Below are 26,406 nucleotides of genomic sequence, written 5' to 3'. Positions count from 1 at the left end.
CTCTACCATATAGTGTCCCTTCCCCTCTGTTGTGCATGCCATTGGCACTAATGCAATCAGTAGGTGCCCTTTCTTATAACTACCCTATTTTGCCATTGTTCTCTAGGAATTAATAAATAAATAACATCCCACCCATATTTTAATCTTCTTCTACCCTTCCCATGGTTTTCTCATCTTTCCTCCTCAGGTTTCAGGTCAGTGCTGTGAACTAATAGGCCTTTAACTCAACACGTTTGCAATGACCAATGGAATGGATGAATAAATGGCTGCCCAAGTACCTGTCACCAGCACTTGTTCTCTGTCATAAGATACAACCACAAGGACACTGGGGAAAATGGGGGTGTGGAGGACAGCTCAATGGGCCACCTGCAGTAATGTTCTGTGGCCTATAGCCAGTGTGCATACTTTGAGAGAGAAGAGAGAAGGACCTCCATGGGGATGGGAAGAATGCTGCCCCCTGCCAACCATCTCTGTGGTGGTAAGGCTGATGACAGCATGCAGAGCACACAACACTGGCTCAATGCCAAACATCTGGGCTCAAAACCAAGCAACCAAGTTGTTCAAATCAAAGAAAACCTAATCAACAAATATTTTCAATGCCTACTATGCGCATTCAGAGAGCCATGGTTAGAATGGATGACATTTGAGTCTTACTCAGCCCTACAAATTCCACTGTTCTCTGTTCCAGATGCCTGATATTATATTAATCAAATATTCATGTTTTGAACTGAGCATCTGTTGGCATATGTTGATGTACAGACGAAACCAAAAGTAATGAATTATTTCTCCAGTACATTAATGGTACTCTTGTCAAGCTCCCTAGAGTGAGGCTGAGGATAGTTTACCTCAAGCCACCAGCCATTTCTAAGATTGCCATCCTTCTTGCTGTTTCCTGCTCTATCAGAATGCAGAGAAGCTAGGAGGGCCATGCTCCCTCTCTTAGCTCCAGGGAGATATTCAGGTGAGGACACCACCAGAGGCAACATCTTTCTGAAATCACTGGTTGCCTTTAGGCTCCAAAGCACTCAATGCCAAGAGGGAACCTTGTGCACAATTTGGCATCTGTGGTACTCCAAGAACAAAGGATATAATATCCCTTTGTTTCTGGACATCCTAAAGTAAAAATGACATCTTGGCTGACAAGTATGATTTTGCATTCTATTGTAAATCATGTTATTTCTGAAAGAACTTAAAGCAGGTGAATGAATAGTCAGTTGCCTCCTTTCTGGCATTTCACCTATGAGGACTGCCAGGGCCTTTACTAATATTACCACCAAGGATTGTAGTTATGAAATGAATAAAGTCAAGGGATTTGCTTTTAGCTTGCTTTAGGCCATTTACTGTTTTCATTCTTCAATAAGAAGAAACAGCCACTGAGGTGAAGATGGGAAGACATCTCCATATGTGATGGCGGTCTCTGATTTTTCAAGGTCCCCTAGCTGTTGTCAAATAGGCTTTGTACACACTTCAGTTAGTACAATCTTGCTTGCCTTCCCTGCTTTCACAATGACCTCTAAGCTACTCAAAGTCATCAGGTTCTTCCAGAGGCCTCACCTCCTCCAGGCACTGTGGCACCAAGGACAAGGACCTGCACGATAATTATGACAGGGAGTTTATGGATAAGGAAAGAGGAACCACTAAAGCCATGCTTGCTCATCACATTCCCAAAAGGAAATTAGAGGTGAGAGAATCTGGAAATTTGGGTGTCAACACCCTGGGGTTTGTGGCTCCCTCCTTAAAAGTGTGAAATCGAAGACCCATTGGTCATTTCCCTTTTAAACTAACCCTGCCCACTGGACAGGGTGATCTCTGCAGCTGGTTTGCTCCATGAACCACCAGGTTTTCTTATTGTCTATGCTCACCTTAAGAAAAAGTACATTAAAAAGTATTTTTCTCAGGAATTTCACCTCTAAATCTCTGCTTCCTTTCCTAGGCACATGAATCAAACTGGACAACCTATAGGAAAACTAAAAATTCCTATATCCATGGACTATGCTATTCTGGACAGTGCTCTGAATAAAATTAGAAAAAGACGCCCCACGGGGAGGATGTACCTACAGACACATAGCTTGATGAGTGGAGCCTGGGCCAGATTTTGATCCTGCTGACTTGCCTCCTTGGTTTATGGAAATCTGGTAGTACTATCTCACCCTTAAACCCAGAAGCTGGATTAGGTTCTAAATTGTCTGTCTCCTCTCTTCTGAGCTCCACTCTGATCCCCTGTACTATAGAAAATACCCCAAGTCTCTTTTCAAGAAGAAAGCTTTCCGAACTGCTTCATCAACAACAAAAGTTTCAACCCAGAAGTCGAAACTCCTTTTATATTCTCAACCCCACCCCCAGCCCATCAATGACCTCACAGAGGAGAAAGGGTTTGGGAGACGGGTGGAGGATATCCATACCTCCTCTTGCCTCTATCTACATCCTACTAATTTTGTTCTACCTTTCTCATTTGACCCTTTACTACAGTAGTTCTCCACTAACTCAACTTTTTTGTTACCAACTTTGCTTGTCTGCCCCAAAATGGAAAGACAAAAATTCTAAAGCAACAGTGCCTATACTCTTCCCATGCCAACACCTCTGTGGAATTTTGTAACCCAAAGATGACCCTAGCCTACATGCTGGAATTTCTTTACCATTGAAGAACTATTTCTGCAAAAAATTTTGAAGTTGTCATGTTCATTTAAAAAATAAGGTGATAAAACACACACACAAGCCATTATTTGTAAAATGCCTACAGATGATGAAGAGGAATGCATGCATATATACACATGCATGCAGATGAACGAGGGAAAACATGTGTATGTGTCTACCCATGGAGGCCAAGACGAACTTTTCAACTGAAGAGAGTGATTAAATACTAAGGAAAATGACAGGAATCAAGAGCGATTTCAAATTTCTTGTAGTTGTCCTTCTACTACACACTGCAGACTAAAAAAAAAAAAAAAGTATTCTCAGAATTCCATTTAAATTTGATACCTAAATTAGCTTCAAAAAGCAGTCACATGGGTGGCATATATGCAGGGGTTACCAAGCAGGGGTCTCATTGTGGTATGAGAATGATTGCTAGCTAGAAAGGGGGATTTTCTAGTTCTCTTCTGGTATTGCTTAGCTAAATAAACTCTGACACCTCTGCCCTTCAGTGTTTCATATCTTAGATTCTTTCCAGGATTTACTAGTGTTCTGTGGTTATATTTCTTAAAAGTTACATGGATATTTAGAATAATGACTACCATGTCCATGATAACCACCAATGCCACCACCATTATCATCCTGACTTCTTTTCTTTCTAGAACAATTTGCAATTGCCCGGCTATACCTGTACCTTAAAGAGGTGAACAAAAAATTGATTTCCCCAGTTTGCAAGGAAGAATAGATAGAGAATTTTTAGACTTAACCAATAAATCTGGGTGGTGCCAATTTCAAACTTCACAAATGCCGAAGAGCCCAGTGCAAGACTGTTTTAAACTCTAATGATGGAAGACCCTTCTAACTGGGTTTCCACAGTAGCTATCAAGGGTAATAATGGAAAGTCCAAGAAAAACTTGATCTTCAGAGAGCTTGGGCTCTGCTTATGGTCTTGAGTTTGGGCCAGGTGCTGACTTTTCAAATGCTTCCAAATACTCCCTAACCTAACAATTTGGGACATTCAGTGCTAACTCAGTGTGTCTTCCTTTTACCACGAGCACTCATGCAACTGTTTATACTGCTTATAACTTACAAGGTTGGACATGTCATTCCTCCACTACACAAAAAATTAGACTCGGCTTCTTAACCCAAAGATATCCTAAATAAGAAGGTCATTTTGTTTTTGTTTTTGTTTTAATATAGGGCGTGTCATGAATTGGCACACCATCCTTGCACAGGAGCCATGCTAATCTTCTCTGTACCATTCCAATTTTAGGATATGTGCTGCTAAAGCAAGCACAAGGTCTATTTGAGAGACAGAATGGTAAGTGGTAAAAATCACAGGTTTTGGAATCACACAGAGCAGCAATAACTTTAAGTATCTATGTTAAGAGAGGGTAGCACCTGAGAATACCCAGACGTGTTTTTTGCATGGATTATTCTTCCCTTACCTCATTTGGATACAGTTGTTGGCACATAGATGTACTCAATAAATATTTATTGAATGAAATTAATCCATTCTCATATTAAACAAATTTACTTTCACTTAAAGGGGACTCCATAATCTTTAAGTAATCTGATACTGTGCTCCTTACAATTTCTTTAAGGTAGAGTTCTGGGTTTGAGATATTGGTGTCTTTGTTACCTCATCCATAAAGCTTCTCTGACAGCTCCAGTCTAACTTGCTCTCTTTTTTCTGACTCCCTGTTATACTTATTCCAGGTTCCACTCACTTTGGCACACATATGATATCTTATCTTGCCATGTAAAATGTGTTTCATAAACACATCATCCTTCCTAAGATCCTATAGGTTTTTCAAGGGCAAAGGCCATGTTTGATATTTATTCTGTATGTCTCATAGTACACAACACAATCTAGAGCCCATAGCAGGCTCTGAACAAGTACCTGTTAAATTGAGTTGCATTTTAAGGACAGCATTCCATTGCCAGCGATGATTTTGTTTCAGAAAGTTATCAAAAGGCTGTATTCACCACTCATTTCACCCAAATTAAGCCCATGGGTTTCTACACTTGAAGTGCTAGTTAGGAAGCAGAGGATCAGAAAGCAGCTGCTTACTTTCAACAAAGAAGAGATTGCATTTCATCAATGGATTGCAGGATTTCACGTATTAGTCACTAGCGACTCCCGGACAAACCCTGTGGTCTTATCAGGAATAAAAAGTAACCAAGAGACATGTCAAATAACAATGTCCAATTACTCTTCTGTAACGCATTTCTGCCACTTGGGAAAACCCCCAAGGGATCTGTTGCCCCTTATCAGCTCAAATCGGGCTTACCTTTCAAATAGGTAACACTCAGCAGCACCCAGTTCAGCCTCAATATTACAATGTCCTTCTCTGACACTCGCATTCTCTTGTGAAGTCTTCAATATTGGCTTACAGTGTCACTGGAGACTTGGCCCAAATGTGGAAGGTCTCCTGATATTATACCCTGAACCATCTGCATTGGAGTGGGATGGGGATAACAAACACCTGCAGTGAGCTGTTGTCACTAAGGTTTCCTAAGCCTTAACTTGCACTGAGATGTTGAATGTGGGCACAAAGACTCATGCAGCACCTTTGCATCGTCAACTCCAGCCAAACGACAAAGAAATAAGAGAGTCTTAACTTTGATACTCAAAACACAGAACAGCATTTCTACCCTCCAGATCACAGAAAGCAGGCCACAAACTAATTGAAAAAATCTTTGGTATTAGGGATGTTAAAACTGAGGATCTGCAAAAAACCAGAAATCACATGTCCCCTTTATTACAAAGTAATGGGAAAGAATTTGGAAAAACCAGGAAACATCTCTGGGTTCATAAATCAGCCCAGTTGGAGGGAAATGCAAATGGCCAGCACCTGGAATGAGCCTTCATCTGGAGCCCGGAGAGCAGCAAGGCTGTTCACTGTGATTAATGACTTGAGTGAAAGGTCTCAGTTGAGGCTGAACAATTAACTTGTTCTCTCCACATCTCAGAACTCTCCACAGCATAACTATGTCTTCCCTGATTGTTCATATTTACTAAAATGCAAGCCAGTCTGGGAAGCTTCGAACATGTCATTGGACTATTTCTGACAATTGGGAGAGTCCTGGTGTTTGACAGGACTACTTTCATCAAATCATTTGTGTTGACTCTGCATGCACGTCTCAACCTTTCAGTTCCTTTTCAAGTTTAAGAACTATCTTAAAAGAGGCAATGGCATTGGCCTCGATCTGTCGAAGAAAGAAAATTTCAGCTCAGAGGATTGCAAATGGACAGCATATGGCCTGGCTTGTTTCTGGTCATTCCCCCAAAAAAGTTCTTAGGGAATTGAATGTCCATGAGATTAATGGTTCCCTCCTGTCCTGCCTTTATCCTCTGGAATAGGTTTCTCTAATCTCTTTCAGACCCTCTCAAGCATTTACATTAAACCAATCATTCCTCCTGAATCTACAACCAAGACTCTGATAAGACCTATTAGAACCTAAGGAAGTCTCCAAACCTCCCTCCCTTTTTCCTGGAGGTGAATTTGTAGATGGGAAAGAAAGACAGGTACCCCAGAACCTCATTTTGTATGTGGAAGTACCCAAGGAATCTGGTTTCTTCATTTGACCTTCTAAACCTATTTCACTTGTGACAAATGGATGTACCCAAAGTGGATACGGCCCCACACATAGTAGAATTGGAAGGGTACTGAGCAGCGTGGCTAAGAACATCCACCCCACTGGCCTGCCACAAGAGCTGATCCTTTACCTCTCCTTTACAACCCCATCCACAACCACTTTTGTCAGTGAAGGCATCCTGCCTCCAGAAAATACAAAGATACATCAAAAACAATAGTAACAACAGTGATAACAATAATAGAAGCAGGAACAACAATAACATGCATATAGTATTTACTATGGGCCACAAACTCTCTAAAACACTTCCCTTATATCAACTCATATGATCCTCACAACAACACTACTAAGATAGGTGTTGCTATTATATCCGATTTAGAGAGAGAGAGAGAGAGAATAGCCAAGTAACTTACCCAAGATCACAAAGCCAGGAAGTGGCAAAGCCAGGATTCAAACACAGGTCTCAGACTGAAGCTCTTCATGCTATCCTATAAAACCCTATATTGTAACTATGCTCTCTAGAAGTATTGGTCCCCACCTACAACTGCTGATGTGATTAGAGAAGCAACCCTTCCAGCACAGCACCCACTTAGGAGTCAGGCTTGGTAAGTCCTGTTTCTGCTACTCAGTGTGTAACTTCAAATGAGTTCTGAATCTCTGAGCTTTAGTTGTCCTCATCTGTAAAATCAGTATTGTACTAAGACCTACCTTATAAGGTTTTTGTGAGAATTGGTGAGTTAATGCATATGCAGGACAGTACAATGCCTAGAACATGGTAGTTGTAATGATCATAGCTATGGTTATTATTAATCTGATTAGCTAATACTAACTAAAGCCGCTGGAGAAGATGAGCAGAAATGATCACAGCTTGGAATGTAGATATGAAAAAGCAGATCAGTGTGGTGACCCAAAGAGATTAGGATACTAGGATAGTAAGAAGTACTGGTAAGGGATACCTACATTCCTGGTCTGACCCAATTTACACAGCCTCCAGGTTAGCTTATCTCCACAAAAGAAAAAATTCTAATTTTAAAAATATACTACATCAAGAAAGAACAAAAACATGTCCAGACTGGGAGAATTAGAATATTCTCCCTGAAGTTCCTGGTGCAAAAGCGAGACAGTGAGGCATCCTTCACAGCCTCCTACGGCTGCTCCAGCATCAAGCTTGGAGCTGCATCCTTCATTCTGCATTTGCTACATGCTCCTGCCGAACCTGAAACATCACATTCTTTGCATCAATAAGGACTGGTGCCAGAACACACTAAATTGCCTTTGACTGCATTTAACTGATCTAGTATTTTTTTATGATTCTTTCTTGTTGTACCATTTTTCACTTTTGACTTTATAATTCTCTGCTGACTTTAACTAAAGCGTTGCCAGACTACCCAAGGTGGTTTTTAATAGACATTTAGGGGCAAGGCTGTGCTGTGGTTTGGATTCAGATTCTACTCCAGCAACAAGGGGAAATTAACTAGGTCGTTTCATCTCAAGTGCCCATTTATACTCAATGGACAGAGAGTTTATCTTCTTCTAAGCCTTGTAATCATGACACTATAAAGTGAGTTTCAAGAAATTAAAAATTAGGTAGCAATAGCTTCTCCACCACAAAACCACAACATAGTGTCCCTGTAAGCCTAGATGACTGGGATATACAAAGACAGCAGGGGAATCACTTGCTGAGTGACAGGGAGGAATTTAACCACATTATGTACTATGCCAAAGACAATGCTTATTCTCCTTAAGTTGGGGAACTCAAATGACCCTACACCAGCTATGTCAGCCTGCCTCCAGACCCTCCTCCTTCCTCTGTGCTGTCCCTAGTCCCCACTGTCTTCTGCTCAAATGAAACACTGGAAGCCAGTTGGCCTTTAATCACTGGGAAAGGTGACCTGACTAGCAAAAAACCTGAGTCAGATAAGCAGTCAGTCCCAAAAACTGACATGTCATTTTTAGAGAGAATAATCTTGTTAACTATATCTTGAAAATATTAAATTAAATTAAATTAAAAAATAACTCCATATGATTTTGGCTTTGTCTTGCTTTTCATGATCATGCAATGCTTGTTTCATTACAAAGGGGATAGACATCACAGGTAAAGCACTGAGAACAAAAGTTTTAAAAAATATCTGTGTACCCATCACCAAGCTTACAAATAAACAAATCTCTTCAGTTGTTCCTCTCAGATTGGATTTCTTTGCCTCCACTTACCACCAGTGGTAAATGCAACCTTGAACTTCGAGTTTTTCATTCCATGGTTTTCTTCCTCGTTTGCCACTTATGAAATGACCCTTTTAAAATATTGTTTTAATTGGCATTTTTGAACTTTATATAAATGATCTCATTCAGTGAGTTTCTTTCTCTCCCTATCTTATAGATTCATCCATGTTGAATGTTACTCAACTTTATTTAATAAACTATTTGGGTTGTTTCCAGTTTTTCTGTCTGTTTTGTTTTCTTTTGTTTAGCTATTACTGATAATGGTGTAAATATAGTTCATATTGATCTGAACATGTTCAATAGTTTGTCCTGGGTTAGTGTCCTGGGAAGAAAATTATGAAATTTTAGGGTTTGCATATATTCAGATTCACTAGATAGTAACAAATTTTGTTCCACAGTAGATATGCTAATTCATACTTCCACCAAAACAGCTTTTGAGTTTCTGTTGCTCTACAGCTTTGCCAGCCCTTGGTACTGCCAGATTTTTAAATTTTGCTGAACCAGTAAGTACAAAATGTATCTAGTGGTTTTAATTTACATTTCCACATTTAATTTTGTATAGATCATCACTGAGCAATTTTTAGGGAGTTTGAAAAGAAATTCTTTTTTCAAAATAAGCATGAAATGCAGTATTTATATTGAGTAGGTGTGATTTTATGGCTACACAGAAAGATACCATGTACATATTGGGGCACCTGGATAGCTCAGTGGGTTAAGCGTCTGTCTCTCGGTTTCAGATCAGGTCATGATCTCATGGGTCATAAGATCGAGCCCCAGATCAGGCTCCATGCTCAGCAGGGAGTCTGCTTGAGATTTTCTCCCTCTGCCCCTCCCCCAACTAGCACATGCTCTCTCCCTAAAATAAATATTGTTTTAAAAAGAAAGAGACCATGCACATAGACATATAAGAATGTCTATGCTACCCAGAGCAATCTATACCTTCAATGCCATCCCAATCAAAATTCCAATGACATTTTTCAAAGTGCTGGAACAAACAATCCTAAAATTTGTATGGAATCAGAAAAGACCCTGAATCGCCAAGGAAATGTTGAAAAAGAAAAACAAAGCTGAGGGCATCACGTTGCCCGATTTCAAGCTATATTACAAAGCAGTGATCACCAAGACTGCATGGTACCGGCACAAAGACAGACATATAGACCAATGGAACAGAATAGAGAACCCAGATATGGACCCCCAACTCTATGGTCAAATAATCTTCGACAAAGCAGGAAAAAATATGCAATGGAAAAAAGACAGTCTCTTCAATAAATGGTGCTGGGAAAATTGGACAGCCACATGCAGAAGAATGAAACTCGACCATTCTCTAACACCATTCACAAAGATAAACTCAAAGTGGATGAAAGACCTCAATGTGAGACAGGAATCCATCAAAATCCTAGAGGAGAACATAGGCAGTAACCTCTCTGACGTCAGTCACAGCAACTTCTTTCAAGATACATCTCCAAAAGCTAGTGAAACAAAAGCAAAAATGAACTTTTGGGACTTCATCAAGATAAAAAGCTTCTGCACAGCAAAGGAAACAGTCAACAAAACAAAGAGGCAACCCACAGAATGGGAGAAGATATTTGCAAATGACACTACAGATAAAGGGCTGGTATCCAAGATCTGTAAAGAACTTCTCAAACTCAACACCCAAAAAAACAAATAATCAAGTCAAAAAATAGGCAGAAGACATGAACAGACACTTCTCCAAAGAAGACATACAAATGGCTAACAGACACATGAGAAAATGTTCATCATCATTAGCATCAGGGAAATTCACATCAAAACCGCATTGAGATACCACCTTACACCAGTTAGAATGGCAAAAATGGACAGGGCAAGAAACAACACATGTTGGAGAGGTTGTGGAGAAAGGGGAACCCTCCTACACTATTGGTGGGAACACAAGTTGGTACAGCACTTTGGAAAACAGTGTGGAATTTCCTCAAAAAATTAAAAATAGAGCTACCCTATGACCCAGCAATTGCACTCCTGGGTATTTACCCCAAAGACACAGATGTAGTGAAAAGAAGGGTCACATGTACCCCAATGTTCATAGCAGCAATGTCTGCAATAGCCAAACTGTGGAAAGAGCGAAGATGCCCTTCAAAAGATGAATGGATAAAGATGTGGTCCATATATACAAAGAAGTATTACTCAGGCATCAGAAAGGATGAATACCCAACTTTCACATCAACATGGATGGAACTGGAGAAGATTATGCTAAGTGAAATAAGTCAAGCAGAGAAAGTCAATTATCATATGGTTTCACTTATTTGTGGAACATAAGGAATAGCATGGAGGACCTTAGGAGAAGGAAGGGAAAAATGAAGGGAGGGAAATCGGATAGAGAGATGAACCATGAGAGACTATGGACTCTGAGAAACAAACAGGGTTTTAGAAGGGAGGAGGGTGGGGGGATGGGTTAGCCTGGTGATGGGTATTAAGGAGGGCACATACTGCATGGAGCACTGGATGTTATATGAAAACAATGAATCGTGGATCACCACATCAAAAACTAATGATGTATTATATAGTGACTAACATAACATAAAAAAAAAAAAAAGAATGAATATACCTATTTCTCTATCTGCTATCATACTTACAGCAGGACTGGCAAGCTAGAGCCCATAGGACAAATCTGGCCCACTACCTGCTTTGGTAAATAACTTTTTATTGGAACTTAGCTATGCTTATTTGCTTATGTATTACCTAAAATATTTTCACACTACAGTGACAGAGTTGAGTAGTCACAATGAGGACCACCTGGCCTGCAGAGCCTAAAATACTATCGGGCCCTTTACAGTAAAAGTTTGCTGACCCATGACTTAGAGCATCTCTACTTGTATGCATAGAAGCTCACATTCAATGTGTCGCCTCAAATTTGTTCCTCCCCAAATGCCATTCCTCTAGAATGGCTTTACCTTCTATAGTTAGTCAGGCTAAAAACCTGACAGTCACCTCTTGCTCTTGCCTCCTAGTCACTGTTTACAACTAATTAGTGAATACCATCCAAGTATTCAATCTTCTCCACACCAGTCCTGTGAAGTCCCTTCTCTACACCCATGGCTGGCCCTTTGGTCAAGCCTTACACACTGACTTAGGCAACCCTTCACCCAATGACCCAGTCCTTGGTGTCCCCAAGTTTCACAGCACTTGGAACACTTTACTACATTTATCTGTTTGAGTTTCTGTTATCTCCACCTCAACTGTACATTTTTTAAGAGGAGGGCAGAGAAGACTTGGGAAAAGAGCTTCCTTGTCAGTATCATTTAACATAGTGGTCCTCAAATTGTTGTACATGGAGAAATCACCAGAAGAGCTCATGAAAAATAACAGATGCTAGGGTGTCACCCCGGGCCCACTGAATCAGGAAGCCCTGGAGATAGGTGCTCAAGCATCTTCACGTAATGGATGCTCCCTGGGAGATTCTTAGGTAGGCTTGAGAAGCACATATTGAATCAAAGCTTCCTGAATACTCCCCTTAGTTCTATTCCACTCTATCACATTGTCCATGACGGGTAGCTAACACTGCGTAGGATTCCCCCCACACCTTTGCTTGGAAACTAGAGCTTCCCTAAGTTTCTCCACACTCCTTCATGGCCCAGAGTAAGCCCGATTTGAGAGGAAAATTGTGTCCTTTATTTAGGGCTGAATTCTGATTTTCAATCTCTGTTTTTCATTGAATTGGTAGTATTCCTGGTTAATGTTGGGAACTACCCCCTACACTGCGCAACTTCTCTTGCTCAGCATATAAAAAAATATGAATCTCCTGTTATAAGTTAGTACTGTTTCTTTGTATATACCATACTACCTAGTACCTGCCTAAGGGAAGACATGTAAACATTTGTACAATGTATACAAGAATGTGGGTTTTTTTTTTAATTTTTACTATCTTTTTCATTTTCAACATACTACAGATCATTTAATATGTAAAAAAAACAAATGTTAATAGAAGGGTTAGACCAAAGACAATACCAATAAGATGCTGTTAGTATTTATTAGAGATTTTTCTTATTAGACTTAATTTTTTCCTAAATTGCATGTGATCCATTATCATTATGCTTGGTGGATAATATAACAAAACAAAATTACCAGTCCATTTCACTCAAGGATAAAGCCTAAGCTTCCTTGGGTTTTATAACACCAAGCATAGCACAAATTTAAGAAATTTTTCCAGTGCTGCACTCAGTGATTTTTAGGGGTCTATTTTCCCCAGAGGCATGTAAGTACTAAAATTGCATTGGATTGCGTTTTGCTCTCAGCGGGTGAGAAAGTGCATAGTCAATGGGTTATTTGCCATTCTTTATTTCCATTTTATGCACTCACACGGAGGTATCTCTCAGGTGGTTGTTGAAGTTTACTAGACACTCAGGAGCCATCTTGTGCTTTCTCTAAATGACATTTATAATCTATAACCAAAGGGGTTGTCTATGAAGCCATTGGTGCAGTATACCTAGACTCTGCTTATGTTAATTCAGGTTACAGAGACCAGATCTTTTGCTATGAGATTCCAATAGGGGGGAAATTGCATCCATGTATCTGAACAATATCTATAGGTCTCCAAACAGAGATACAAGGTTTGATTTAGGTGCTGATAATGACAGAACATTTGAAATCAGTAGATAGGGGATAAAGGCCTTCAGGATATACAGATCAACTAATAACAAAGGAGTTATGCAAAAATCACACCAGTAATTTTGCTATACCTTTATTTATCTATAATAAAAGCACTAAATTCTATAAATGCAGTGTTAGTCTGCTTTTTTTTCAACTGGATAGCTCCAATTAACCATCATTTTCATGCTTCACTAGGGCTCTGATCACTGATGCTCTTAACAGGATTCCTGAAATACTGAAAAAGCCAGAAGTGCTTTCTTGGATCATCGAGAAAAATTAAAATTCATTCAGTGTAGTTCTATTGTTAAGTGTATGTTATTGGGGGGGCAGCTTGGAACAGAGGGAAGAACACAGACCTCAGCATTAGAACCTGGTTTTGAACCTCACAAAGGACACATAGTAGCCCTGGGACCCTGGGTAAATTACATAGTATCTCTCTAAGCTTAAATTTCCTCATAAATAAAATGGGGATAATATCCAGCTTCAGGAGATATTTCTAAGATTAAATGAGACCACGAACATAGGTAAAGTACTAGCACAGCACCTGGCTCTAAATAAATCACTCAATAAATAGCAGCTATTATTAATATTAATAGCTTCCTTCCCATTTTCAGTAAATCAGTGAGCCATGCAATATATACAGGTACCTCTTTACTTTTTGTCTGTATCTTTATTTACCAGAGTATTTGATTCCTATAACTATCCCATCCTGCAACAATGACAGAGTATAGAAATTCTACTGTGGATTCTCAACACTGGATTATTTAAATTTGAAGAAGCAAAGGAACATTTTCAAAGAAACTATTTCTTTACCAAAGTCCTTGAGAAAACAAAGTTTCAAAGTCTCCACAATGGTTACAAATCACCCAAAGCTCCTGCCCTCTTTGGATTTTTTATTATTTTTACTAATACTATTACTTAAGTAAAATATTAGCATATTTTAAGAAAAATTCAGATACTGAAAAAGCTAGTCTTTTTGCCCTTCTTCTACTCTTTACCACTCCAATCTGGGTATTCTCCCAAAAGTAACTACTGTAGGGGTTTTGTGCCCATCTTTTAAAAATTGTTCCTATGCATTTGTACACACATGTGTGTGTTTCTGTGTATGTGCGTGTATGTGAGATTTTGTGCTTGTAAATACATAAATTCTATGACAATGTACAAATGTTTTAGACTCAAATGTTTTTTGCTCAAAAATATGTCCTGAAGCCATTCTGTGTTAAAATCTTACTAACTTTTTTTTTTTAATTTACCTTAACTTTTTAAAAACTGCCATATAGCATTCAATATCATGATTTACCATATTTTAACCATTCCTTTCCTGACAGGCATATAATTTGTCTTTGCATTTTTTTTTTTCACTACAAGAAAAACATTGCAATGAACATCATTCTGTATACTATCCTTTTGACACGTGTAACTTAGGTTATAGGCTATATGAATTTTATTTCAGCCTTTAAAAAAAATCCAATTTATTTTAAATCATGGTTAAAAGTTTAAAAATAAATAGAAGTGTACAGTGAACCGTCTTTCTCCCACCCTAGTCTTCCCATGTACCTGGTTTACCCCATCCACAGGTAGTCACTATTATCATCCATCTTTAACACATGGATTCTTATTGTTCCACCTTTTATGCGTAAATAATAGTATGCTATATATATTGTTCTGTACCTTGTTTTATTCCCTTAATGATATATATTGCATAGATTCACATATTAAGTATGTAGGAGCTTCCTAATTCTTTTGACAGAGTTACACAATATTCTACATATTGGATATACCATAATTAATGATTCTCAACTGATAGCTCTTTTGCTATTTTCAATGGTTAGCTATCACATTTACTCTATAATAAATACTATCCTATATATGTCATTTTATATATGCAATCATTTCTAGGAGTACAATTGCTGATCTCTTTTTATACTAGGCTGTTAATCATTTTATTACTGATTTCTGTGAACGCTTCATATATAAGAAATATAATCTATCATTGCCTGTGATATAATTTCCAAATATTAAGTTCACTGTCTTTTGACTTCGCTTAAAGTCTTTCCCTCCTTATGCAAAAGGTTTTTTAAAAAAATAAAATCAATACATTTTTAATAGGTTAAAATTTTAATAGGTTGTATGTTTTCAATATTTAAAAAATATTTTAATAGGTTAATTTTTTTAATTTTTTGTTTTTTAAAATTACAGCTTTTGAATTGAGTTCTCAGTTTTCTTTAAGCACTTTTATGGTTTCTTCTTCATTTTCACTTAAATGTTAATCCATTTGTAATCTGTCCTAGTGTAAGGTATGAGATATGGATCTAATTTTTTTTTCCAAATAGCTACACATTTGCCCCAAGAACATATATTGAATAGCCCATCTCTTCCCTGCCAGTCTGAGATACCCCTTTATCATGTACTAAATCCCACATGACACTGAGTTCTCAATTTCCTATTCTATTCAATCAGTCTGTTTAGTGATCTGTTTGCCAGTACCACTTTGCTTTAATTATTGAGGCTTTAGAATGTAGTTGATATCCAGTAGAGCTTATTTCCCCCCTCATTATAATTCTTTTTCAGAATCATACCAGCTATTACTTTTGCTTATTTTCTCATCTAAACTTCAGGTTCACTTTTTCCAGTTTAAAAGGAATTAAAAAAAAAAAAAACCTTTGGTAGTTTTATAGTTTCATAATGAATTTACATTTTAACAACAACAACAACAACAAAAAAAAACCCACATTGACATATTTATGGTCTTGAGTTTTCCTATAATATGGTAGGTCTGTCCATAACTTCAAGCCTTCTTTTGTGTCCCATAGGGTTTTAAAGTTTTCTTCATGAAGATATTATACATTTTTGTTAATGTATGATTAAAATATTCCCAATTTATTATTTTTTATGTTGCTTCTGCAAATGGTGTCTTTCATTCAAAATACTCTCCAACTGGGTTTGTTTTTTTTTTTTAATTTTATCCAACTGGTTTTTGTTCCACTAATTGTATGTTAACTTTATGCTTTATTTCATTCCCTGAATTCTCTTGTTAGTCTTTCAGTTGGTTCTCTTGAGTTTCCAATTGTCAAATCAAATCAAATCATCTGTAAGCATGACAGTTTGGCCGTATGCTTTCCATTTTCATGTCTGTTGTTTCTTTCTCCTGTCTAATCACATTGGTTAGTATTTCCAGTAAAACATTAAATAACAGTGATGGTAATAGATAACTTATCTTGTCCTTACATTAATAAAAATACTTCTTATGTTTGCCCATTGGCTTGTGGACTGAGATGGACGTGTTTTATCACATTAAGGACATATACATCTATTTTTATATGCTTTTTACCAAAATTTGTTATTGAATCTGGCAAAGATCTTTCAGCAACTATGCAATTATGGCTTTCATCTTTAGATCTATTAAAAAGATTGAATAAATGGATATTTTAATATTGAAATTTCATTGCATACTTGGAATAAATCTCAGTTGGCCATGATGTTTTACTCTGCTGTTTATGCTGCTGGATATTATTTAGAATTACTTTATTTAGGATTTTTGTACCTATATTCATAGCTGAGATGAGTATGTAATTTTCTCTGTAATCCTTGTCCATTTTTCTGTAAATACTTTATGCACTTGATAAAAAGATTTTAGAAGTACTCCCTTATCTATGTTCTCAAACAGTTTAAATAGCTTTGGAATCACCCCTGTGGTATGCAGGAACCAGCTTACACCAACTCATAAGAGTCAACTGTGCACATCTCTTCCCAACACCACAATGAGTGATGTCATACTGGTATTTGGAATCAGTCATGGTGGAAATATTGATGCCACAGAAGTTGGAAAACACTATAGATCAAGGTGTTTTTATTTTTTATTATTATCCTTATCATCATTATCATCATCATCATTTGCATAGACCCAGTTATTAAACATCTAACAGAATCATCTTCTTAACAAAATCACCTTCTATTCTAAAGTTTGGTAAAACTTCCCTGGAAAACCACCTGGACTTCACAGTTTTGTGTGGGGTTGTGAGAGGTTTTTATGTACTTTATTTGCCTATGGAAATCAATGTTTCAACTTTCTATCTCTTCTGGAGTCAGTTTACGGAAATTTCATTTTCTTAAAAAATTATCCACTTGATCTAGATTTTTAATATTTGCACAAAATTCAACAAAGTTGGTTCTTATGATCCTTTTAATTTTCTCTTCTGTGACTTTTCATTTTGTTTTATATATTTGTATTTTCTTTAATTTCCCTTGATTTTGTTTTTTAAAAAAACAGCTCTTGAATTATTTATTATACTCTTGTTTTATAATTTACTTATATCTGTTTTTAGCTTTAATAATTAATCCCTTCTGCTTTCCTTTGGTTAATTAGCTGAGTGTTTTTTGAGTCAGATGTTTCATTTATCTTTTGCATTCTTTTGCTTTTAATATATGTACTTAAATATATGTATGGTTTTCTTCTCAGAATGGCTTTAGATATACTCCATAAGTTCTGACAGGTAATGACTTCATTATCATATTTCTCTGGTTATTCTACAATTTGAGCTTGTATGTTATCTTTGACTTAAGATTTAAGAGTATTAAAATGTTTCTGAGTGGAAGGGCTTTTTGCAGTCCGATTTTGTTATCAATTTTTAGTTTCATCATCCAGTGACCTGAGAGTTTTTATACTTCCTCTACTTCCTGAAATTCATTAAAATTTATAACTCAGTATATTATTATGGAAGGCTATATTTGCCAAAAATGATCAGAGCAGTATTTCTGGACTCACATGCTCTTCTAGAACTTTGCTACTCCCCATCAAGAGGCAGAACTTATTTTTCCTTCCCTTAAACCTGAGCAGGACTTTGGTGATTACCTTGATGAACACAAGACAGTTAAAGTAATGCTACATAAATTCTGAGATACAGGTCATAAAAGACAATATGGCTTCTGTCTGGCTCTTACTCTCTCTTGGGAATCTTTTGCCCTTTGAACTCAGCCATTATGCTATGAGGAAGCCCAAACTTGCATATAAAGGAAGACCACATGGACCCCACATGGAGAGGAACTGAGGTCCCCAGCTGATAACCAGCATCAACCACCAAGCATAGGAGTATGTGAATTCTCAAATGATTCTAGTTCCTAGACTTCAAATCTTCTACTGAGGCCCCAGACATTAAAGAGCAGAGATAAGTCATTCCCACTGTCCTCTCTCAGAATTCCTGACCCATAGAATCTTCAAACTTACTAAACCATTGTCCTGTGCCACTATATGACTTCTTTGTCTCTCATTTGACACTCTTTTGCTTAAATTCTACCTTGTGATATTTAAACTGTAACCCCTGCTGTAATCCCTCTTCTATGCTTTTGTTTCAACTTTTCTGAGTCAATTTGTCTCTTTTTCTCTTATATAACACAGAGAATTGGATTTTGCCTTATGATTCAAACTGAAGGTATTTTAAACAGGTAAATAAAACACATTTACATTTTGTCCTAATACAAATATGATGGGTCTTAGTTCTGTCGTGTTATATTTCATATGGGCAGAGCTGAGTAGTTGTAACAGGTATCTTCTGTCTCTCAAAGCCTAAAACACTTCATATCTGATCCTTCATAGAAAATGTTTGCTAATCCTTGATGTAAATAATATTGACTGCAAACAATGTTCTATTTACCACAATCTTTATTGTTCCTTATGTTTTTTGTTGTTATTGTTGCACATCTTATTGCTTAGGCTAGCATCTCCAGGGGAATGTGGACTAGTCCTTCCTTGCTTATTCAAGGACTATAATGGGAATATTTTTAACCCTCTGTTCTTCTCTATGCAGGTTGCTGTAGGTTTTTGGCAGATAATTTTAATCAAGTTAGAGAAGTTTCCATGTATTCCTTATTTGCTAAGAGATGTGGGTAAAAGTTGTTATTAAATGTCATGAGTTTTTTTCTTTCGCATCTATTAATATGACCATATATAATCTATTTTTCTTTTTAATATGCCCATATGACAAGTTTACTGATAAATTTAATAGTAAACTAACCTTTCAATTTTGACATAAATCCTAATTGGGCATGAAGTGGTATTTTTTATTATTACATCACTAAATCTTATTGTTAATTTCTCATGGAGGATACTTTTACCACATTTGTAAAAGAGATTGACCTACAGTTTCATTTTCACGTGTGTTCATTATCTTGTTTAGGTCAGTTATGGAATCCTAGTTAGATGAAATGAGAAATGTTCACTGTTTTTCATTTTCTGGAATAAATTTAGGAAGTTTCTCCTCTTTGAGGGATATATGATTATTTTTTTCAGTTTCTTCTATAGTCTTTTTCTCTATTTAGATTCATAGTCCTTCTTGAGATAATATTGGTATCTATAATTGCCTTAAAATGGCCTGTTTTAGATTTTAAAATTTATTGATAAAAACTCTAGAGTTTTCAGTCTTCTTATTCCTAATGTTAGATGTTCATCTCTATTTTTTCTTTAGATTTGCTAGGTTCATCTTTAAAAAAATAAACTATTTGTTGGTACTATTGATAAAGTATATTGTACATTGTTTCTATTTTATTAAGTTTTAGTTTAATTCAGTCATTTCATATGTCATTGGGTTTGTTGTTGCTTAATTAGGATTTTTGGAAACCCAACCCATTTAAAAAATTTTTTTATTCCTTGTTTCATTTTTATATTTTCAAGGGAACAAAATCCTTTAATTACATTTTGGGCTACATCCCACAGTTTTTAATATACTATAGTGCTGTCACTTCCACTTACTTTTAAAGAATAATTTATGTTTATATTTTCTCATAAACCTAAAAGTTTCATTTATTTATAATTCTGTAAGGCCTTTTCTTTCCTTTACCCTGCCCACCCCCACCCCCACCTCCAGAAGGTCTTCTTTTTTGAAGCTGATTTCTAAGCCTGCCAGTAGTTCCCTGCACTTATTAAAGTCCTGAAGCTGGTCCTACATTTTTTAACTCTCTTGCATCAAAGCTGTGATGAATCTCTTCAATCTTATCCTTTTATCTATCTTGCAGAGAATCTACATAGGTTCTGATCTTCCTTTCCAGTTAATTATTGGTGTTGTTTTTTTCTTTTCCCTATAGAAAGTAGAATAATATCATTTCTATCATTTCAGTTAATGCCTTAAAATGGCTTCCTGCCTAAGGGACAGTAAATGGCCTATAAGATGCTAAAGTTCTGGCTTCTCATATTGTTCTGACTTCATCTATGCTTCCCCCACCACATTCCTCCCCTGATAGATTATTTACCCAGCTATACTGACCTCCTAGTTCTACTTTATGTATTTCAGGCATGCTCCTACTTCATAGCCTTGTACATGCCCCTTCTTCTGCTTAGATTACTTTTCTCTCAGATATTCTCCAGTTTCCATCTCTCACCTCCTTCAAGTTATTACTCCAATGCCACTTTCTCAGGGGTAATTCCTCTGGCTATCAAGTCTCAAATTACCAACACAAACTCCTTCATCTCTTTTGCCTGCTTTTGCTTTCATCTTAGTATTTATTCTTAGTCTTCATCCTACTCTATGCTGCTTATATTTTTATCTTAATGGTTCTTTCAGTAGAATGTAAGCTCTTTGAAGGTAAAGATTTTTGTAGGCTTTTATTCATCACTCTATACCTAATGCTCAGAGCAGTGCTTGGTACATAGTTTGTGTTCAGTAGATAGCTCTTGAATTAATAAATTTCTAGGGATTCAGAAGAAGAAAAGGAGGCTTTAGAACATGTTCTTTGTGCTGTCTCTGTTCTCCTTGGGCTTTACAATCTTCCAGATATGCCACCATTTATTGCCCTGCCTAACCTGTTCTCCACGGGACTTTGGTTATTTGTACATTGTATGAAGTTCTAGAAAAATTCCAAAGGAGCAGATGAAAAAAGGGAGAAATAAGACATAAGAAGGAATGTTCTCTCAAGAAGAAGAAAATTTGTGGGGGAGGATGGTTATATGGGTTTCTTTAATCAAAAACAAAGAAAGGGACTGCATGTTATCCTCTTTGACTATTCTTGATTGTGAAGAAACTGATGAAGTAGAGCAAGATAAATAAAGGAATAAAGAGCTAATCCACAAGAGGGAAGACTGTTTTTATTGCTCTTACACAGATGTCTGTCCTCAGAACACAGGAAAGTTTTTTTTCCTTTGGGGGAGGGTGGGAATAAGAGTAGGGGAGCAGCAATTTAAATTGGAATCGCTAGGCAGTCTGTGTTTAGGAATTAGAATTGCATTATTTTCCTGGCTCCCCACCCCCTCTTGTCTTTTAGTTGAGAAACATTTGCCCTGGAACAGCACACAGAGTTTGCATTAGCATCCCTGAGGATAGAACTTTGACCCCACAGACTAAGGAAGCTACAAATGGAAAATTCCAAGTTGCTGTACTCTTTTATTTTCATGCTAATGCTTCTGCAGAGAGTATTTAAAGAAACAGATGCACAAGAATAATAAAGAGTTGAGGACTAAGAATGCCTCTGACAACAGTGGAGTGTTTTTCCAGCACAGCCTTGTATCTTTCTGTGCTTGCACAAGTTCAGAGGGGTCAAGGTGAAACCCTGGTTTTATTTTATGAAAAAGCTAACTAACAGAAAAACCCTGGGTCTGGGTTTCAAATCCTGATTGGATTTGAAAGTTGCTGCTTCACTTTACTTCCTTCGGGCTACACTATTCAACTCACAAAGACAGATGAGCTATCCTTCAGTAAAAGCCCTTGGGTAATGGTGATTTCCCAATCTCCCTTGCCTGTTGACACTCAACTTCAACAATACTCATCCTTTCCTCAGATCCAACCTGGATGGCGCCTACTGTATGTTCAGCCCCCTGGCTATTTCCATTGTCTTCCCAACAAGAAGAAAAACTTTGCATCTTTTTCTTAGAATAACTTCATCCTGGGTATAATAAATTCTCAAATGCAAGACATATCAGAGCACTACACTCTGAAAAGCCAGATAGTTTCAATATTCTTCTCTTAATATGCAAACAAATTTATATTTTACTTTACCATACACATGTTTCACAGAGGAGAAGCTAATCAAAAACATAAAATCATCATACCTAACCCCTGCTTTAAGATTATTTCTCACACACCGCTCCTCTAGACTATGGCCAGAAATTAAACAAGAACTCTACTTGGTCTCCCCCCAAATTCTCTTTCACACCCTGAAACCACCCAGGGAGTGTTCCTCCAGGTGTGTCACCTATACAAGTGGGATGGCTTTCAGAATGTTTATATTCAAAGTCCTTAGGAGCAATAAATGGGTGGAAATAGGTGAGTGGAGACAGAAGGGATGGAGGATCTGTTTTGAAACTGCATTTCTGTATCAAGTACACACTCCTCTCTCTTGTTTTGTAGGTTTATAAAAGGTGACTATGAGAAAGAACTCTTAAGACAATTGGAAGTAGGGAGTGGGTGGAGGCTAGCCCTTTCTGTACGTCTGAGCGGAAAGAACTTAGCAATGGCCACTCCCAAGTGATATGATCAACCCAGCTTTTTCATTCCAACCTATTTGCTTTCAACTTAGTTCTCACCTTCCCCCAAGGCTACCTCCCAACACTTTCCTCTTCACTCACTGAATGTCCCTCCTCTGTACCCTTGCAGCTTGACTTCTGCTTTCTGTGTGTAGGGCCTTATTTCCAGAGTTAGACTACAGGATTCCTGAAGGCAGAGCCCCCAGCTTCTTCTGCATCTCCTACAATCCCCAGTGCAGGGTTCCTCTCAAAACAAAAAAAAAAAAGTGGTTGGCTGACTGATTGAAGAAACAGAAACAGGTCCCCGCAGTGACCTGAAGCATATGGAATTCTGATTAAGGGAAGTGAAAAGTCAAAAAGCCCAATATTGCACCCTTCATAAAGTACATGTATCCCATCAAATCTGAGGTTATTGGAAAAGTAACAGCCCTCTCCCCCAACCAGCCCCAACCAAAAATTTCATTAGAATGGATAAAGAACCAGAGCCGTAAATATTCATGGCTGGGAGGGGGAAGCTGGAGGACAGCAGGCTGAACTGAGCAGGTGTTCACCTCACTCAATTTCAATCCATTTGCAGCCAACAACGTCATTGTTTGGCCTTCTTGAGCTCACCGACAGGCCATTTTTCATGATTTTACCATTTCTGGCCAAATGCAAACTTTTTAATTAAATGTACCACATGATTCCAGATGTTTGTTTATTTGTTCCAAAAACGTTGTAAAATCTCTACATGAGGAAAAACCTGGGGCAGGGGTAAAGTTTTCTACAAGATACAGGGAAATGAATGAATTAGAACTGGGATGGGGAGGTGAACGCTGGGCAGAGCTCTCAGCAGAACAATCTAGACCAAAACCATGGGCTTCAAAAAGCTCTCCTTCCAGAAACCCAAGATTTGGGGATAAAATAATACACTGGGCACTTACTTACTAGGTTTTTGTTTTGTTTTGTTTTGTTTAATGTAGCTCATCTTGAGCCAAAGATCAGAATGAGAACAAATTTTTGTGGCTGCTCTGCCTGCTTATTGTCTGTTTGTTCCTGTTGCTATGAGCCCCACTGCATTAATTCCAGCAGCCTCCCACTTAACAGGCCAGATTAGAGCTTATGCATGAGTGGTAGGGGAGCATCCTGCATGGGGGGTGGGGGGGAAGCAAGAGAGCAGCTACAGGCAGAGACCACAGCTTCCCATCCACCATGCCAGCTTCCTCTCAGCCTTCTGTTCTCTCCTACCAACTCTAAACATAATCAGTTCCTATGTCAGTCTATTGCATTTGCTCCACAATGTTTCTCATATTCCTCCTCTTCTTCTCTGTTCCCTCAACCAGCCAGCCACTCCAGGTCTTCATCATCATGCTGGATTACTTCAACATTATCCTAACTGATGCTGGTCTCTCAGTTTCAGTTTCAAAAGCCAACATCAGAAATACTTTGAATAAGATGGGGAGGAAAAGCACTAACTGTCCATTTTCTCTGAGGCCTGAGCCAGAGACACCCTGTGACCAAATCATCAGCAACCTTGAACAACAATTCCATAGTGGCCATAAGGTTTCCTTTACATTGCCCTCACCCCTGCTCCACTGGCAGTGTCCTGGCCCCAGCTGTCTTCCCCATCTGTTACCAAGTTGTTTACTAAATTACCTTTGCTAGAAACCTGCTCTTTGGGGGCAGTTCAGTCTGCAGTCACATAGCCTTTTATCAAGAAATCCAAAGCTTCTAAAACTTAAATGCCATCCCACAGTGGCCTCTTCGATTCCAGACTCTTTTCTTTCCAATTTCCCCCTCCTACTGCTTGCAGATTAATAATCCCATAGCACAGCTTTAAATCAAATCTAGATACTTCTGCCTATTCAAGGCCTGCCATAATATGGATCCATCCTACATATGTAAACTCATTTCTGACTTTTTCAAAACCGGGTCTCCTCTTACCCCTGTGCTTCTTCTTTACCCATTTCCCTTTTGGGGGGGGGGGGTCGGGGGAAGGGGGATGCCCTTCTTCTGCCCTCCATCTACTCATGCCCTACTTGTCCTTTAAAGCTCAAGGCCAACATCCTCCAAACAGCTATGCCTGACTATTCTAGTCTTTACTGATTCCCATCTTTTCTAAACATTTACAGCACTTACAACTTTTACCAAGTAAGGCAACTCTTACTTATATAATACATGATATCTAGTTTGGTTGGCATTGTTTCATTTTGGTATGTCCTCAATCAAACCATAAATTCTTAGAAGACAGATACCATGCTCTCTCTTCCTGAATATTCCACAAACCCTAACACAACATACTTTGTACACAGCAGATACTAAGTAAAGGCAGGGGATGCTGGAGGACTCCTTAAATGAAGGTGCTCGGAGCAATGTTTGGCCATGTCCCAATTCTTCACTTGGAGTGGAAGGGATAAGAAATAGCCCATGACTCTAAAACTTCAGGACATTTGGAATCTTCAATCCTATCAATCCCAGACTCTCCATTTTTTAAGACAGAGGGACATGTTTTCACCACCATTTTTTATTTGGACTGCCTTTTGGGGGAAGGGTTATCTCTTATCCTGTAGAAGTAAAGCTCCTGTTGGGAGTACAAGGCATGATTCCATTTTTCCCTCCTTGCTTTGCTTCTGAAACAGAAGAGCCAAATTCGTAGCCCCTCTGTGTCTACGAGTGCACAACAATTCTGCCCAAAGAGTAAAAATAAAGCAATCATGGAGACTGCAAATGAAAAATCATCCTTGGAGAAAAACGATAGGAAATGGACCCCTATGGATTTCAAATGCTTAAAGGAGGCTGCTTAAAGTTCCTGGCCGAAGTCCATGCCAGTCTTGGTAATAGTCTAACAGATTCATCCATCTTCAGATTCCACTTGGCTTGCTCTTCCATCACTGCCACCTTCCCAGACAGCGAGCGCACACATGCACATCTATCTATATATATGCGGAAGTTTTAATCTACACTATCCTCCATTCCAATCCACCCAGCCCCGCTCGGTACAGAGTGAAGCTATTGACCCTGCAAAGCAGCAGAGAGATGAATTTGATGACCCATACTAGAGTTTTTAAACCATTTCAGCAAGGTCTAGAATCAAAAGAAAGTACAATTTATTCAGCACTTAGTAAAGTCCTTTTACTTTGGAACGGAGCGCACACACTGAAAATAGACTCCTGCTGCCACGCAGATAAAATAAACCTGTCAACCACTACTGTCAAATCACTAGTCACCTCGATTAAATAAAGGAAACTTTAGCATCTCTCAGCATCTGAGAATTCCACCAAGATTATAAGCCCATAAAAGCATTATGAAGGAAAGAAAACTAACGTAATGGGTTCTGTTGAAATGTCATCAGAGGAAGCATTTTACATAATTAGAAAATGCTAATCATAGCTCTGCCCAAGGAACCAACACACTCTTTCCCTACACAGCCAGGGCAAAATCACGACACAGAGTCTTAAAGAGGGGAGCTGAGGCCATGCACTTATCTAGCAGGACCCACAGAAGAAACATGTCCCTCTCAACAGCAAGGAGGCCATCCTAGCCAACTGCTAAAGTGATTTTGTCTTATTTCTTCTCCCTCCCTCTCGCTCCCTTTCACAGCTTTTAATACACTTTCTATGGAGAAGAGTTGGATCTGCCATACTTCTGTGAACCTTCAATGACTCAGAGATGTTTTCTGAGAAATCATCTGATAGTTAGCTCCTTTGAAAAAAAATAATCAAAATATTTTGGAAAACAGAAAGCAAGAAATAAGCAGGCTGCTTTAGTCATAGGGTCTGATCGCAGGTGGGACCTACCTGGCAAAGTCACCATAACCATCGGATTGCTTATTTCATCTTTTTCAATGGTCAATGAGAACAATGAACAATAGACAAAAAGACACCTTGATACTGAACTAATAAGAT

The 26,406-nt window shown here is 38.1% G+C and overlaps 1 protein-coding gene and 1 non-coding gene across 7 annotated transcripts in view; both read right to left on the bottom strand.

The window, feature by feature from the left end:
* Positions 1-26,406, bottom strand: part of LRMDA (leucine rich melanocyte differentiation associated) — a 1,063,938-nt gene that overhangs the window by 190,956 nt on the left and 846,576 nt on the right. The window lies entirely within an intron of this gene.
* On the bottom strand, positions 3,822-3,928 carry LOC117998918. Its single transcript, XR_004676137.1, has one exon. It is a non-coding gene; the product is annotated as a U6 spliceosomal RNA (small nuclear RNA).

Source organism: Mirounga leonina, unplaced genomic scaffold, assembly GCF_011800145.1.
Source record: "Mirounga leonina isolate KUSES-001 unplaced genomic scaffold, KU_Mleo_1.0 Mir_114, whole genome shotgun sequence".
Taxonomy (NCBI): Eukaryota; Metazoa; Chordata; class Mammalia; order Carnivora; family Phocidae; genus Mirounga; species Mirounga leonina.
Note: the sequence above shows the minus strand (reverse complement) of the source record. Positions and strands in the feature narration are given on the sequence as shown.